The following is an 18,875-nucleotide window of genomic DNA, read 5'->3' as shown; positions in this document are numbered from 1 at the left end:
ATGTATTCCAATACATCATTAATGACATGTGATAAAAGAGGAAGGCCCAGGCCCAGACTTGAAATCATACTTATTAACTTTTATAAACAAGGAAGTGACCTTGTTTGCTCAATTATCTCGATACCCATGTCTCGCTTACAATAATGATGTAACTGATAGGATATATTTCACCCAAGCTTGAGTCAGAACATGATGACCTAATCAGTGCACCAAAGTAAAACGTTGGTCTGTCCTTTAAGTTCCGTGTCGATTATATAAAGCATTTACCGTTGGGTACTGGGGCTATTTCATTTCTCTACGTTCTTTAATTACCAGGGGGAAAAAAAGTATAGTCTACATATATAGGAGGAGCCGTGGCTGAGCGGTAAAGCCCTTGGCTTCTGAAACGATGAAGACTGGGATTCTTAATTTCGGGATCTTTGGGCGCCTCTCATTCCACCCAGCTCTAATGGGTACCTGACTTTAGTTGGAGAAATGTAAAGGTGGTTGGTCGTTGTGGTGGCCACATGAGACCCTCGCTAACCGTAGGCCAAAGAAACTAATGACCTTTACATCATTTGCCCTATAGATGACAAGGTCTGAAAGGGGAATAGTACTTTACTTACTTACATCTATAACGGACGAAACGCAATGTGTAGAGACAGGACTAAATTGTGAATAGTGGTTCACTTTCCAACTGCTACACGGGAGAACATTAGTTACATGAACATTCAAGGATTTAAAGAGGGGGCGAGGTGGCTGAGTGTTTAAGCTGGCCCTGGGTTCGAATCTCGGTGTAGACTGGGATTTTGAATTTTTGAGTCCACCCAACTCTAATGGGTACCTGACTTTAGTTGTGGAGAGTAACGTCGGTTGGTCGTTGTGCTAGCCACATGACACTCTGCTCGTTAACCGTAGTCCAAAGAAACGAATGACCTTAACATTATCTGCCCAATAGATCGCAAAGTCTGAAAGGAGTACTTCACATTTTCTTTTACAAGGATTTTTAAAAATGTGTGGGATAGCGTAACCACTGTCGGATCCAGGGGGGGGAGCGGACGAATTTTAGTATAGAATTCACACTATTTGTATACCAATTTTTTACATATGTTAATAATATATGCTAATTATTTATATTTCAACCAATTTTTAGATTATTTCGCCCCCCCCCCTCAGGCATTTTGGTGGGGTCGGGAGGGGGCGATGGCATCAATCCCGCCCCCCACACCCCATAAACTATCGAGTTGGGGGGGGCGGTTCAATAAATTTGTAGAAATCACAGCTTGCTAACAGAATCAATTAAATATCTATATGATTAAAACGTGTTATTGGTGTTTTAACCGATCTTTATATTATGTCGTTCCCCTGTTTTCTGATTGGGTTGGGGGGGGGGGCGAATCGAATACTTCTACTGCCATTCCAACCTAAACCCTTTGAGTGTGGGGGGGGGCGGTCCTACTTTTATGGGGAAATCATAGTTTGTGAACAAAATTTGTTGAATATCTATATAATATAAGCTACGTATTGATATGTGAACCCATTTGTATATTATGTCGCACACACACTCTAATCTCAAATTTTATCATTAGTAAATATAAAATGAAAAAGGGTTGTACCAGGTGGGAGGGGCGATACATGCAATCGCCTTCCGCCCATCGGAAAAAACAATAATTTTTCTTTTTGAATTATAATTAAGAAATTTTAAAATTATAAGAAAAATATGTCACTAATATACTTTATATGTGCTATAAATTAAATTGTTATATCGAGTTGCACAACCCCTATTCTTAAATGCCAAATGCAATCATTAGCAGAAATTATAAAAAAGAGCGAGGATTAATCCTTTCCACTCTACCGCCCCTCCCCTTTCCAGACGAAAACATGAAGTTTTAAAACAGCATAGTCAAATATGGCGACAGAATTTATGTAATTTCACATAAAATTTATCATAATTTTTTACAGAAAGACTTTGCTTTGAAAAATTTAGAATTCATACGAAATTTTTCAGTATAAGAGTAACGATTGAGATGAGTTCTGAACCCAAATATTCTTTTCCAAGTCGCTTTTTCCAACCTTTACTCAATCTGCTATTTTTCTAGTTAAATAGATTTGTACTATAGCTTATAATTTATGCTTCAATCCTAAAAATGCAAACAAATTTAGAGTAGAGTCTAATTGGTCCATTTAATTTCTCCTCCCACTTCCGAAATTTTTTGTTAGTATAGCATGGAACTATACTAATGGAACACCAGCTTCGAGTTTTTTACAAAGACAAAGAGAGTCGAAGTGCCGTCGCGCATCTTTTTTCGCGCACCATACCAATTTGAAAAATCGATGAGGATGCCAAAGAAGAAATTTACTCCGAGAGCCACTTGGATTGACCTTCATTGAGAGTAAAACTTCCCCACACTATATTTTATTAGATCTGTAAAAACTTTATCCATTTTCTGACTATCTGATAAAATAGATACAATTTCCCTGAATAAGAGATCGTCACAAAAGTTATTTTTTTCGATCACCCTATAAAATGCCACTTATTTTCCAAAAAATAGAATCTAAATTCCGAAAATACAATCTTTCAGTGTTTCTGTGTTTGGTTTATTTACACTAAATCTGGATGAAGACCTGTCTACCGTTCCGCTAAATGCGTATTTGTTACGATATACTAAATTGCACGAAATAAAAATAGGAGGCCTAATACAGTTTTGACACTCCAAGCTACGCATTTCTAATCGTTTTTTTATTATTATCGAAAGGACTAGGCTATAGGCATACACGTCTCGTGGGAAACAAAGAAAAAGTTAATCTTGATAATATTGTAGCCTAAATAAAATGACCAAAAAAAAAAAACAAAAAAAAACAAAACAACTATAGCCTAATCTAAAATGAAATAGATCTAGAGCTAGATTTTCTAGCACGAATGATATAAAATAAGTATAAATAATAAGTCATATGAATCTGATAGATCTAAAACAAATACTGATAGAGTCATTCATTAATTAATTATTAGAATTACTTGACTACCAACTGAGTATTTTTTATTGCCAAAATACAATGTATTTTATGTGCATTTATTAAAAACAACAACCAAAAATTAAGCGTTTGACGCAACTAGATCTAATATTAGTAATATATAGATTCTAGTTCTAGATCTAGATCCAGAAAGCTACTTCTCTAATTCAGTTTTCTAGTTTAATTCTAGTTAGATCTAGATGTCTAGACCAGTAGATCTAAATCTAGCCAGGGTTTTTGTCATGGAATAGATTTATAAAACTTCAGCCACCTACTGATCACGATATGACAGATAGGCCTACTCTCTCTACTACTAGACTCTACATCTAGTCTAGATCTAGAGTAGTACTAGTAGATCACTACATTTGACTAGATGATTACTAGATCACAGTAAAATTCAATGTGTACTTCCGACTTTAGCTCAACAAACAAGTCTACTCCAAAGTATAGATCTACTAGTAAAGTCACAAAGTGTAAAGGATCATTATATATTCACATAAAAAAATTATAGGCCTAAAGGCCTAAATGAATCGAATAATCAGTCACTAATTTGACTAATCAGTAATCTAAATTGTTGTTTTTTTTAAATGGCAAGTGTTATTGATGACTTCTGACTTGTAAACCAGTTGCAGAGATTCTAGTTTTTATTTTGATGGCATGTTACGATATATCAATGATATTTAGATAAACGCAAGTACCTAGTGGAACAGACAGAAGGACCATTTAATATAAGGCAAAGAAGTAAGATGTTTATAATCCATCAAACTATGATCAAACTCATAGAGGACTTGTGTCATTTGTGACGGCATTTCATGCATTTACAGAAGCTACAAACTATTCTACAAAAATGATAGGCTTGTCTTTGATTCCGAAGACTTATGAGGAATGCTATGTTTCCAGTGGCTACTCAGCCCCAGCTGTGACCTACATATTATGCCACACTGAGCACAGGCATAACCATTGTCCACCTGTGGTAGAATCAGTTGTTTTTTTCTTTTTGCCGTCTACCCTCGGCAATTAATTTTTATTGGTGTATACCACACCTTTGTAAGTGACCTCCTGCTGTCTCATTCTGAAGCTGTATGCAACCAGGTGCTCTCTTATTCTATGTCAGTTAAAGCAAGTTGGCGCCTTAGCTTGTCTTTAAAGCATTTCTGTGGTACCTCTTTATGTGCATATGACATGTTAGGCAAATAGGTTTTGCCTATCGGAAGGCCATTTCGGAATATATAGGTGTTTAAAATGAAACTCCAAACATCTGGACTTCCATTAACCAAGAAAATAAGCTTAGGATTCAAAGAGACGACACTGGCATTTCAGCTAAGACAATCAGTAAAATTAATAGCAACTTTAATTGCAGTCCACCAAACAAGATAAAAAGAAACAAGTGTGGCTTCAATTGCATTGATGATATTTAGTTTACTTTTATCTCATTTACTAGTATTACTATTTCATTGACTAAGGTTTTTTATTGTCAAATATGCATAAGTACATGTACTAGTTCCTGCTATTTGATGAAAAATAATAATTAAATTGTGTGTAGTCTATATACAAATGTTTATAAGAGATCACAGCTTCTAAAACTTAATTTACTTAATTTCAAAACTATGATTTTGTGTTCTGACTCTACTCTAAATAAATTATATTTTATTTTAAGAATGCAAAGTTGGAAATTCTGTTCTGATGAAAAAAAATTATTAAAATAAAGTAGATGTTTATGGTTTCTTTGTATTTATTTTTAAATTATTTATTCATTAAAAATTAATTGTTCATTAACATTTACTTGAAGTAAAGATCAAAAACACAAATTCAATACATGATTAGCTCTCAATTCATGCAGATCACAGCCCATCACTTAAATGTATTTACTGTCAATTCTACACACTATTCATTTCAAAATGTTGCTTTAAATTGTTATATGACACAATCAAAGTACTGGTACCTCACATTGATGTAGGCCTAAATCACCTGAAATAATGACAAATTTTCATTCAATAACTTGTACTGTCATTTATTATCAGACGTGTTAAAACTAATGACCTGTATCGTCATCATTGGCCTCCTTCAGTCGTAGAAAGACTAAGGTTTCATCTCAGAGCACACTTGCTCATGTGGCTGTGGAGCCCTATTTTTGAGACACTCCCGTCCACAGATAGCACAGGTTAAGGTGGCTTTTGCTTCGGTGGTAGAGGAGCTGGCCGTTTTTCTGACTGTACGTTTTTCTTCCTGAGCTGAGACCTATGTACTTTCACTGTCCATAGCTTTCTTGGTCACTGTCTCTCCATCTGTTGCGGTCTAAAGCTAAGTCTTCCCAATTGTCAGTATTGATGTTCACTGATTTGAGGTCACGTTTTATTACATCTATGTAATGGAAGTGGGGGCGACCAGTTTTTCTTGTGTCAGTAGTGTGTTAAAACTAATGACCTGTATATATAATTTATTAAGCAGGAGCATCAACAAATCTTGAACAATAATTGTCTACAGAAAAACATTATTCTTATCCAAACAATATACATTTACAATGTATTTAAGCAAGTTAATTTATATTTATACAAATCTATATGGCCTAAAGATTATAGCGTATTTTGATGTGTGAATACCAAGTTACATTATTACATGAAAATAGTGTACTCATTTTTTAAATATTCTGGGTAATTAAAATAAAAAACTAATGATACAATAAAATTGAAGCATTAGTCAAAAAAAGAAAAATTTCACTCAAGATCTATGTGAACTCTGCTGGAAAAAAATCATTTTGAAATTAATTTTTAAAAAAATTATGGTTCTTTAGTCAATTGAATGATAGCAGCAATTATTTAACGATTTCATGATTATCCATTCATTTCAATATACTTATAACTGAAAAATAATTCATAAGGTTTAGATAAAACCATTTGAAATAATGATTATAATTTTTTTCTTAATTTGCTTAATTCAAATCTAATATAAACAAGATTTCCTCTGTCAAGAAACTTATGAGGGAACAACATGCATGTTGCAAAGGGAATTAAGAATATTTAATTGATGTTGCTTTTTTTTTTGCCAACATTTTAAACCTTTGCACCAGGTTTTAGTTTTAAGGAGAATGCACCATATTTTATGTTAACTTTTGTTAGATTCTTATTTTAATTTTAAAAAAGTAAAATTTCCCTTACCACTCATCTACTGCACTCCCTCTTGTTTTAATGGGGCTCAGATTAATAGTTTTCAAGTACAATATCAAACAGATTTAAAGATATACTAAATCCAAACCTGTTGGCTGAATGACAGGATATACATAAATATGTATACAGCTTACAGTATAATATATATATATCTTAAATTAAAATTGGTCAAAGACTTTTATTTTGCAACATGATGGGATTTTCCTTTCTGGTGGTGCTATGCAGGAGTCCAAGAATCTCATCTTTTCTCATAACAGAAAGTTATCTAGTTATAAAAATAAATAAAAGGATTTAAAAACAAAACAAAAAATATGTGTGACATATGTGTTGACCATGCTAAACGTATATATGTTATTAATTATAGTTATATAATTTTGCCATTCTAAAAATAGTCTGTAAATAAAAGGAGCTACTGCGTTAATGTGTAGACATGGCCCTGACCTTAATAGTTATGAATTATTACTATAGGTGAAGGCAGATGTTCAGTTAATTTGATGCACATTGAACTAATCTAAAAGCAACTATAACATATATTATGATTTACATTTTCATGGAAAACTAGTTTTTCAAAAATACAAGTACTTCAGCTTATGAGAAAAGTACATGGGAAAAATTGCAGTACCTTACCTTTAAGAGGTGCAACCAATCATTGACTTTTCAGGAATGCATGCCTTTTTCTTGCATTTCCAAACATAACTGTAATTATACAATTAGGCATATTGGTTAATTTCTTTTGAAAACATTAAAATTAAAAAATAATATTATTAAATTGAAAACGTTGTTGTATCAAACATACAAATTATCAGACAATTTTGCCTAATTTCATCAAACAGTTTATTGTAAAGGAATGGCCTGCACAACAGCCAAGGTATATTAGGCATTCATGAAAGATGAATGTGCTTAAGAGTGTTATAAATTAAAAAAAAAAAAACTAGAGAAAAATGTTAAATTCCATCCCAGATATTTGGATGTTGCTTGACCATGAAAATCACACAATTCATAAAACATCTATTAGATAACTAAAATAAAAATTGTATAGTAGTACTTACATTAAATATTGAATGGATGCCCAGAGAGTAGAAATAGTATAAGTATGATCCTTGAGCCATTCTGGTACATCATCAGAACTGGTTGCCATGGTTCTACTTGTTAATAACTGAAACATTACAAACATTTTTTTTTATTTATAATTTATCACAGACTAGAATAGAAATGTTGCCAGGAAAAATACCAATGGTTAGAATACACCTGATGCTACTTTTGTAGCCTTATTACTGGTTAAAATGCACCAAAACTTCATTAATTAAATCTGATAAGAAACATATATGTATCACACAAGTTCAAGTTTATCAGAGTGTCATAGCAAATAATTAACTATATATGTGAGTTTTATATTAAAGTACTGAATTTCAGGGGATAGATCCAACTTGACACCACATCATTTATTATTTCATGGGTCTGGGTATGGCATGGAATGGAAACTATTATTTAATATATATGGGGTGTAGGCAAGGCATGGATTATAAATTGTCTTGTATAGATTAGATTGGGTAAAACTGCCAATCGAAGGTAACTTTTACTGATAGATCTGGATCAGTTATAAATTTATGGGACCTAGGCCTGCATAAATTTTATCTTTTATTTATATATTTTATGTACATATATAACTAGTCTAGAATCTATAATTATATCTTAATAATAATTTTTGTAGATGTCATATAATATCTAACATATTAAGTATAGATCAGTAGATTTAGAATTTTAGCTAGTGGAATATTTTTATATCCTAATCTGAACTGGATCTATATATCTAGAATTTAGATCAGTAGATTTAGTATTTTAAGGTAGTAAAAACTTTTATATTCTAAATCTAAACTGGATCTAGATCTAATTATTCTAGAAGCTTAGATCTAGAAGACTAGTTGTCAAGATTTGACTACACTATGGCTAATGCACTAGCTTAGTAGGCCTACTAGATAGATCAAGAGACATAGTACTAATAGACTCGTCTTGCCTCGTTGGGCCTCTCAAATCAGCTACATACTTTAGAGACAATTTAGGAAGGTGAATATCGATCCAATTCAAAGATCTACAATCTACATGTTAGAGTCTAGCTAGAGATGCTAGATCTAGACAATCTAGTCTAGAAGGCTTATCAATAAAAAATAAAATCAATCATTTCTAAAGTTTGTAAAATTATATGTAGATCTAATCTATCTATTTATAATATAATAAAAATCTATGTCTACTTTTTAAATATTTAAAATGATATGGCTGATGATATTAATTATTTTAATTGAGACATTGACATACTGTCACATACAAAGTAACAAAATAATTAGATCTTATACTAACTCATACCGTATTGTATTAAACCTTCGAGTTTACATTCCACTATCTTGACTTGACTATATTGACTAAATAAAGGGCACTATGATTATAGATGTAGATTATTATCTATGATGATGATGTTTATCAACTGGTAGATCTATAAGTAGTATCGTCACTTTAAGTATAATCAGTATAACCACTGCATTCGTTTCATTCACTGTCTCAGCTGTATCAATAATCGTGTGAATGTGATGTCTAGATTTAGATAGAATTGATAGATTATAGATCTACTATTAAAAAGTATTAACTATACTAACTATAGTGTCTATACTATAGTATAGGCAGTATGACTCGTATGAGTATACTCATATACTGTAAAAGTGTATAATAGTAAGTAAGTATAGAGCTATACAGACTAGATGATCGATAGATCTAGACTCGATCTATTCTATAATAAATATTCATATTGACAATTATTGATCTCATGTATGGTCTAGATCTAGATAAAATAGAGTGGATCTCATGACTGTCTACATTAGATCTATTGATTTTTTTTTAAAACGTTAAATAAATCTAGACCTTAGTCTTTAACTTTAGTCTAGGTGTTGTAGATCTATATTATTCTAGATATTATACAAGAGATCTAGATCAATATAAGTTTTGGTTTTTAAAAAATTCGCATTCGAAATTTTAAATACCCAGATTTAAGTATTTATATACCCATATTGGTAGGTCCGAGTTAATCATTTATTAGATCTATTAAAGCATGTCTATATAAAAGATTATTATTTTAAAAATATATTATTATATAAAAGATATAGTTATGAATATTTACTTTAAAAAATTAAACAAAATGAATTTTTCCCTTTTGCCAATTTACACTCTGGCTAGCAAAAAGGATGACTCCTCAATACTGTGAAAAGACGATAACTGCATGAGTTGGTTTGGAATTGTATTTTGTAAGACTAATTTTCAAACATATCCTTCATGAGAGAGAACGAAAAAAGGTTGTCAAAAAAAAAAGCTGGCTGGACTACGCAAATAATGGACCAGCCTCTCTCTCTTGATATCTTGTTAAGAACATTGGTGACCGGGAAAAAGTGGATGGTTTGGTTGCGCGGGACAGATGATAAAAATGACATGTACATAAAAAAAATTCCAGATTTTGTGTAAAATACCCAAATGAGGAAGTACTGGAAACACCTATTTTAACGAAGTGGTCTTAAAAAAAAATCTTTTGTGACGATCCATTATTCAGGGAAATTGTATCTATTTTATCAGATAGTCAGAAAATGGATAAAGTTTTTACAGATCTAATAAAATATAGTGTGGGGAAGTTTTACTCTCAATGAAGGTCAATCCAAGTGGCTCTCTGAGTAAATTTCTTCTTTGGCATCCTCATCGATTTTTCAAATTGGTATGGTGCGCGAAAAAAGATGCGCGACGGCACTCTGATCATAAAATCTCGAAGCTGGTGTTCCATTAGTATAGTTCCATGGTTAGAGCTTTGAATTATAGTTCTGTAACAAAACAAAGTTACAAACATGTTTATTAAACAAAAAGTATCACTTACAAATGTGCTTTTTTTTAACAAAAATTATTCTAATATTTTGTTTTCGTCGGCGATCTTCAAATCCTAAATTTAAATATGTAGGGTATCTTCAAATCGTTTTATTAGCAATGTAGTAAGGGCCTTTCTAATTCATAATAGAATATTTTTCCAAGTAAAACATTATTGAAAAGGTCATTTTTTAATAGTGTCACGTACACTATATCCATATATGGTAACAGTCTATGTTAACTTGCCGGCAGAACTTGACCTAGCTCGGGAAAAAACCAAGCATGTAATTACTTTCAGTTTCGAAAGTTAATTGTTGTACATTGGGCTGCATTTATTGGTTGGTCTAGCAGGGTAAGGTTGTTGATCACATGATGACGCTCTAGAGCCCGGCTAGAAGCTAGTTGGACTTCAGTCTTGTATGGAACTTGAGATATAGAACATGTACCTTTTGTTTTAGAACTCAGTTATATTATTGTGTAGATCAGATATTCTATTCAAGTACATTTAACCATTGTAATTATTTGTGAATAGTGTTTTCAAGTTCTGAATTAAAGTAATTGTTTTTAGACGAAGAGAAGTTTCTTTATTGAATATAGAACGTACTTAGATCTTATTGTCAAATAGTAACTCCTAGATCTAGGTGATCCTCTTATTAACTGGCAACATTCTGAATGATCGTATTATCAACATAGATCTGGCTACTTCTATACGATCATCTTATTGAAAGATTATTTCAAGATCCTCGTCAATCACGATCATTGATGGTGTGGTACAGATCAAGATAATCTACAACGTGACATTCATCATAGCATCTTCATAGATCTTGACATCTGACATCCACAATCAAGATTGAACGTGATATCTGGCAACATCTTAGATTGTGACATCAGACACCATTGATGATTGTGACAAATAGGATGAATAATGAACTGTAGATGTCAGGAGAATGCGTTTCTGCAGTGAAGAATGCAAGAAAACGCTTTTAGCGTCGGGGCCTTGCCCCAAAGCCCACTGATAAATAATGAGCTGTAGATGTCAGGAGAATGCGTTTCTGCAGTGAAGAATGCAAGAAAACGCTTTTAGCGTCGGGGCCTTGCCCCAAAGCCCACTGATAAATAATGAGCTGTAGATGTCAGGAGAATGCGTTTCTGCAGTGAAGAATGCAAGAAAACGCTTTTAGCGTCGGGGCCTTGCCCCAAACCCCACTGATAAATAATGAGCTGTAGATGTCAGGAGAATGCGTTTCTGCAGTGAAGAATGCAAGAAAACGCTTTTAGCGTCGGGACTTCGCCACGATCCCCACCGATAAATAATGAATTGTAGATGACAGGAGAATGCGTGTCTGCAGTGAAGAATGCAAAAAAATGATTTTGGCGTCGGGCTTCTCCCCGAACCTCACTAAGGAGCCTTACAGCGCTCCCCCAGACCCCCAAGCTATCAAGAGAAAGGTCTCAACATGTCTGGGTTTTTTTCTTCATAGAAAGTTGAGAAACACTGCTTTTTTTATTTCTCATATATATATATATATATATATATATATATGTTTATGCTGTACTCACGTTTATGCATGGTGTTAGGGTTTACTGCGCGTTAGGGTTAGGGTTTGGAAAAAAATCGCCCCCCCCCACTCCAAAGTTCTGGATCCGCTAGTGAGCGTAATGATCGGCTCTTCACTTTTTGCATGATTCTGAGCTTCAAAAATGCATTTTGTGAGGTGTGTACAAACAATATCCTGCTATTCTTTTAATTAAAAACAATGTGCTGGTTAAACATCCTACCTGTTATTCACTGCACTTTATTAATGGAGCCCAGCGACAGGCAGATCAATGTGTGAAATGTTAGAGAAGGATTGAACCTCACACACGCCACGGACTCACCGGCTACGCTTATAGAATTAGTCATTGTAGTTCACGTTAATTTTCTCAAACAGTTGCTTAAATTTTCTCAAACAGTTGCTTGAATTTTCTCAAACAGTTGCTTGAGTTTTCTCAAATAGTTGCTTGAATTTTCTCAAACAGTTTCTTGAATTTTCTCAAACAGTTGCTTGAATTTTCTCAAACAGTTGCTTGAATTTTCTCAAACAGTTTCTTGAATTTTCTCAAACAGTTGCTTAAATTTTCTCAAACAGTCACTTAATTTTCTAAAACAGTTTCTTAAATTTTCTCAAACAGTTGCTTGAATTTTCTCAAACAGTTTCTTGAATTTTCTCAAACAGTTTCTTGAATTTTCTCAAACAGTTGCTTGAATTTTCTCAAACAGTTTCTTGAATTTTCTCAAACAGTTGCTTGAATTTTCTCAAACAGTTTCTTGAATTTTCTCAAACAGTTGCTTGAATTTTCTTAAACAGTTTCTTAAATTTTCTCAAACAGTTTCTTGAATTTTCTCAAACAGTTACTTGAATTTTCTCAAATAGTTGCTTGAATTTTCTCAAATAGTTGCTTGAATTTTCTCAAATAGTTGCTTGAATTTTCTCAAACAATTGCTTGAATTTTCTTAAACAGTTGCTTGAATTTTCTCAAACAGTTGCTTGAATTTTCTCAAACAGCTGCTTAATTTTCTAAAACAGTTGCTTAAATTTTCTCAAACAGTTGCTTGAATTTTCTCAAACAGTTGCTTGAATTTTCTCAAACAGTTGCTTGAATTTTCTAAAACAGTTGCTTGAATTTTCTCAAACAGTTGCTTGAATTTTCTCATACAGTTGCTTGAATTTTCTAAAACAGTTGCTTGAATTTTCTCAAACAGTTTCTTCAATTTTCTCAAACAGTTGCTTGAATTTTCTCAAACAGTTGCTTGAATTTTCTCAAACAGTTGCTTGAATTTTCTCAAACAGTTGCTTGAATTTTCTAAAACAGTTGCTTGAATTTTCTCAAACAGTTGCTTGAATTTTCTCAAACAGTTGCTTGAATTTTCTAAAACAGTTTCTTGAATTTTCTTAAACAGTTGCTTAAATTTTCTCAAACAGTCACTTAATTTTCTACAACAGTTTCTTGAATTTTCTCAAACAGTTGCTTAAATTTTCTCAAATAGTTTCTTGAATTTTCTCAAATAGTTGCTTGAATTTTCTCAAACAGTTGCTTGAATTTTCTCAAACAGTTTCTTGAATTTTCTCAAACAGTTGCTTGAATTTTCTCAAACAGTTGCTTGAATTTTCTCAAACAGTTGCTTGAATTTTCTCAAACAGTTGCTTGAATTTTCTCAAACAGTTGCTTGAATTTTCTCAAACAGTTGGTTGAATTTTCTCAAACAGTTGCTTGAATTTTCTAAAACAGTTGCTTGAATTTTCTCAAACAGTTTCTTCAATTTTCTCAAACAGTTGCTTGAATTTTTTCAAACAGATTCTTGAATTTTCTCAAACAGTTGCTTGAATTTTCTCATACAGTTGCTTGAATTTTCTAAAACAGTTGCTTGAATTTTCTCAAACAGTTTCTTCAATTTTCTCAAACAGTTGCTTGAATTTTCTCAAACAGTTGCTTAAATTTTCTCAAACAGTTGCTTGAATTTTCTCAAACAGTTGCTTGAATTTTCTAAAACAGTTGCTTGAATTTTCTCAAACAGTTGCTTGAATTTTCTCAAACAGTTGGTTGAATTTTCTCAAACAGTTGCTTGAATTTTCTAAAACAGTTGCTTGAATTTTCTCAAACAGTTTCTTCAATTTTCTCAAACAGTTGCTTGAATTTTTTCAAACAGATTCTTGAATTTTCTCAAACAGTTGCTTGAATTTTCTCATACAGTTGCTTGAATTTTCTCAAACAGTTTCTTCAATTTTCTCAAACAGTTGCTTGAATTTTCTCAAACAGTTGCTTGAATTTTCTCAAACAGTTGCTTGAATTTTCTAAAACAGTTGCTTGAATTTTCTCAAACAGTTGCTTGAATTTTCTCAAACAGTTGCTTGAATTTTCTCAAACAGTTTCTTGAATTTTCTCAAACAGTTTCTTCTATTTTCTCAAACAGTTGCTTGAATTTTCTCAAATAGTTGCTTGAATTTTCTCAAATAGTTGCTTGAATTTTCTCAAATAGTTGCTTGAATTTTCTCAAACAATTGCTTGAATTTTCTTAAACAGTTGCTTGAATTTTCTCAAACAGTTGCTTGAATTTTCTCAAACAGCTGCTTAATTTTCTCAAACAGTTGCTTGAATTTTCTCAAACAGTTGCTTGAATTTTCTCAAACAGTTGCTTGAATTTTCTCAAACAGTTGCTTGAATTTTCTAAAACAGTTGCTTGAATTTTCTCAAACAGTTGCTTGAATTTTCTCATACAGTTGCTTGAATTTTCTCAAACAGTTGCTTGAATTTTCTCAAACAGTTGCTTGAATTTTTTCAAACAGCTGCTTAATTTTCTCAAACAGTTGCTTGAATTTTCTCAAACAGTTTCTTGAATTTTCTCAAACAGTTGCTTGAATTTTCTCAAACAGTTTCTTGAATTTTCGTAGACTTTTATTGAGCCTCACCCATCCCCAAGTCCCTTTTGCTTACTTACTTAAACTTAGATCTCACGTCTGCTACTATTAGAAAATTAGATCGGTTTTTATTTAGTTTTTATTTGGGGGGGGGGGGGCGAGATTCTAACCTAAACCCAACCCCCTACCTTTTTTATTCCCCTTCTATTAGTGATTGGCTGCGTTTTATACACATCTTTTCATATGATTGGCTAGGTTTGTTAATTTTTTTAGCACGAAAAGGTTTGTCATTTATTTGTTTATTTTTTTTTTTTTTTTTTTTTTTGCATATTTGGCTGAGGTTTGTATTCCAGTTTTCAAACATCACTTTGGGTTTTCGATCTACTTTTTGCACACTACTTTATATGACGACCATAACGTGTGTGGCTACAGCCCTCTATAAGTTTGATGTAACGTCTAAACAACAAAAGTCTGACGTTGCTCTTGTACTCTCCTTTTTTTTTCTTTTTTTACAGGTTTTGCTTTTCTCCATTGATATTACTTTGTTTGTAGGTGAACATTACAATTGTTGTTGTTTTTAAATTGCTTACATTTTGTATTTTTGAATTTTCGGATTTTGTTTTTGGGGTCAGTGCGCTAGATTTCCAGTTATATAATCTCTGAATTGTTAGCTTTGAGTTGTGTGTCGGTCGTTCCACTTTCTGACCTTGCGGTCTATAGGGCAGACGATGTAAAGGTCATCTGATTCTGTGGCTTCGAATATTTGGCATCCAGATTAATGAATCCACAGGCGTAGTAAATGTTTCACAATTACCGGTTTTCTTAAGATATATACATAATCGCAATTATAAAGATTAGTTTATATGCCATCTTCTTAAAATGACCTCTGCAGCTGGTGATGTAATTGACAAAGTTTAGTAGAAGACCTCTTGAAAAAATATTTGTGGTGTCAATACAGATGCTGCTGGATTTCAATGTCTGGTATATAATGAGGCACCATAAAAATGCATCATAACTCAGTGTATGATTCTTCGATATATATATTACCAACAAAAATACTGCCATAAGCATTACATCAATATCAAGGCAGCTAAATATAATCTCTCTTCAGTGTCAGTTACAGAATTCTGAATCAATTGTTTGCAGTCATTAACTGAAATTTGAGAATTTTTTTCGCGACATCCTGTTCCATTTCCAACAAAATATATCTGCCAGTTCGTTATCAAGCTTAATTACCGAAATAAACTTGATATAGAAGATGTAAATTTTTAATTACCGAAAAAAAATTGATATAGAAGATGTGAATTCATAATCTAGTGAAATACAAACAATCTAAACCTTTTCAATAAGTTTAGCGTGTTTAGAAATATTGTCACAACAATAGTGTAGCTAAAGTTGACTGAGTCAAAGACTTTACGTTTTCCAAGCATAGCAATACTTTTAAATTGTCATTTATGTATGCAACATGGGTATCATAAACATGCAATAAAAAATTTAATAAAAGAAAGTTATAAAAGATACACTTTTTTTTGTAATTCAAGCGTAAATTTATTTACACTAAATAAAGCTCTTGTTATGTTCAGTCTCTAGAAATGAAATATATATCAGTGATTTACATTTTGATAACTATTTCATAACATTAGCTAAATCATATTTATGGATGGAGGTCGCCGCCAAGGGAAAAATTGTATTAGGGGGTGGAGGAGCTAAAAAGGTTGAGAATCTCTGGCTTATATGGACAACTACATAAGATTCAACAAATACATATAATTTCTCAAGCATTGGTATAAAACAATGTCAATAATATTTGTATTCTTTCCTTTTCCTGCGCTATCAATAATTTTAACAATCTTTATAAAACTAATAATACTTCATAACTGTCGCAGTTAGCTTTGTAATATAAATGTTTACAATCTAATAACGCCGCTTTCATCAATGAGGTCATTTGTGCTATTTTAATCTGTGCACTAATTTTCTCTCCCCTTGTCACTTCGTCGTCATTTTTCATATGATGTCAATTTTTTTTACCCCCTGATAAGTGTGAGTTTTATTTCACATTGGAAAATTATTTTAATATGGATTCTGTCGTATTTGTATTTTGTAGTTAGATTAGAAGATTAGAAGTATCTGTTTCAGGTTCCAGATTCCAGATTTTCAGTATTCAGTCTTGGTGTTACATTGTGAAGTTGTGCGTTTTGGTGCTACTCTGAACTTTGGTTATCTTCATCGTTGGTGAACATTCGTCTTAGCTAGAAGATACTTGTGTTACCATAAACATATTATAAGAAGTAAACTGATCCTCATACAGAATCCTTGTCTTAAAATAAAAAAAGTGTTGAAGTCAGTATTATTGGAGATAAAGGTGGTTATTTTGTTTGAAATACTATTTAAGTATTTTATTGAACTGTACTATTCATTTCACATCTTGCTGTATGTACTTTTATTCCATTTTCATTCCCATTAGTCAGATATCATTTCATTGTATAATTCTCATTGGATTAAATTTATAGTTTAATTATAAATCATCATACACATCGTTTATTAATGTATGTACAACTGGGTGTGTATGGTGTGTCTGTTAGTCTGAATCTTGGGACGAATGTATCAACTATTTCTTCACTGTCACAACCTCTGTTTACTTTTGTATCAGGCTGTGCTACCTTTTATGCCCTAATTAATTTTACTTTATCCTCGACAAATTTCGGTTTTCTCTCTAGTAAGAATATTTTCAATTCATCCTGACTCTCATAAATAACATTGTCAAGTATAAGAAAAGTTTTTAGTTCGTCAAAAGACTTTTTTTTATTTTTGCTGATTCAGTCCAATTGTCAAAGTAGCTATTCATCGTGTCTAAAAATGTTTGCGGATCCTCATTGCTTTCTATGGTACCATTCACAAATTGTTGACGATAAAAAGTTTCAGTTTTTCCAAATGCTATGAGTAGTTGTTTCTTTAATATTTGATAATTATTCTGATACATGCAAATCTTTGACGGGACCTCTGCTGCAAATTACTTTGATAAAAAAAAATGTGCATTAATCTTCTGGAAAAGCTAATACTTTCATTTCAATTTCAAACTTCTTTAGGAAAATATCTATGTCTATTTTATTCTCATCAAACATTGTACCTTTATATTTTGCCAATTTATTTCCAGACACGTCAATTTTCTTTCCAGTACCAACATCTTTAGCTTTTTCTTATTTTTATTTGCCAACTTTTCTTTTTCTATGGCGAACCTTTCTTTCTCCATAGCTAGCTTCTCTTTCTCAATTTCTTTATCCGTAACTAATTTATCTTTTTTAATAGCCAACTTCTCTTTCTCTACTTCCATTTCCATGGCTAACTTCTCTTTCTCTATTTCCATTTCCATGGCTAACTTCTCTTTCTCTATTTCCTTTTCCATGGCTAACTTCTCTTTCTCTATTTCCTTTTCCATGGCGAACTTCTTTTCTCTATTTCCTTTTCCATGGCTAACTTCTCTTTCTCTATTTTCTTTTCCATGGTCAACTTCTCTTTCTCAATTTCTTTATCCGTAACTAATTTATCTTTTTTTATAGCCAACTTCTCTTTCTCTATTTCCATTTCCATGGCTAACTTCTCTTTCTTTATTTCCTTTTCCATGGCTAATTTCTTTTCTCTATTTCCTTTTCCATGGCTAACTTCTCTTTCTCTATTTTCTTTTCCTTGACTAGTTTCTCCCTTTCTATTAATCTTTCTTGTACATATTTTCTCAGCTCTGCTCCTTCTAATTCCAATAGTCTCCCTTCTTCTTTTAAAGCAACTATCTCAGCTTTATCCTCCATTTGTAAATTGTCTTTATAGAATTATCTGACAATATCAATTAAATATATTTGATTCCTGTATACTTAATGCCTATATCCATATCCCAAATTTAATGTAATGAAACAAACGTTTACTATCATTCAAATAGAAATATGTATCTACATCACGAAACACTCTTCTACCTGCTGGTATAGCTTTCAATGCTGGTGTATATTCTCCGCCGCTGATATGTTGTAAACTATTAAGTACTTAGGGTAGTTCTTATTATAGACAACTGGGTCGACGTACTAAGGGTATGATTCTCAAATGTAGATCCTTAAAGGCGTACAAGTATTACAAACGTACACTCAACAACAGAGTAGAACTTTGTATTTATTTACAGCATTTCATCTGGTTACACACATAATATAGAATACATAATTATAATTACATAAGTAAGAGTAATTAAATGTGTCCAAATGAAATATTCCAGGGCGCCTAGATTAGATTCAATAATAGATTAATTAGGGTATCATGACACAACATACCCCAAATATTCAGTACACACACGTCTGTCCTTGGAAGTGGATTTTCTTTTTTGTATCCCGCGGTCTTTGTAAAAAAAACTCCAGCTATCTCGTTCTAGCGTCTCCAACAGACAGATGCCCTT

At 32.3% G+C, this 18,875-nt stretch overlaps 1 long non-coding RNA gene across 3 annotated transcripts; it reads right to left on the bottom strand.

Annotated features, from left to right (window-relative positions):
* Positions 1 to 5,757: 5,757 nt before the first annotated feature.
* On the bottom strand, positions 5,758 to 9,335 carry LOC129926994 (uncharacterized). 3 transcript variants are annotated; one of them, XR_008778701.1, is made up of 5 exons: positions 9,066 to 9,335; positions 8,517 to 8,741; positions 7,205 to 7,311; positions 6,783 to 6,851; positions 5,762 to 6,420 (listed from the first exon to the last, which is right to left on the bottom strand). It is a non-coding gene; the product is annotated as an uncharacterized LOC129926994 (long non-coding RNA). The 3 variants fall into 3 exon arrangements; XR_008778702.1 differs by lacking the exon at positions 9,066 to 9,335 and having other exon boundaries at positions 5,758 to 6,420; positions 6,778 to 6,851; positions 8,517 to 8,829; XR_008778700.1 differs by lacking the exon at positions 9,066 to 9,335 and having other exon boundaries at positions 5,759 to 6,420; positions 8,517 to 8,827.
* Between the last annotated feature and the right edge of the window lie 9,540 nt (positions 9,336 to 18,875).

This window comes from Biomphalaria glabrata, chromosome 6 (genome assembly GCF_947242115.1).
Source record: "Biomphalaria glabrata chromosome 6, xgBioGlab47.1, whole genome shotgun sequence".
Taxonomy (NCBI): Eukaryota; Metazoa; Mollusca; class Gastropoda; family Planorbidae; genus Biomphalaria; species Biomphalaria glabrata.
Note: the sequence above shows the minus strand (reverse complement) of the source record. Positions and strands in the feature narration are given on the sequence as shown.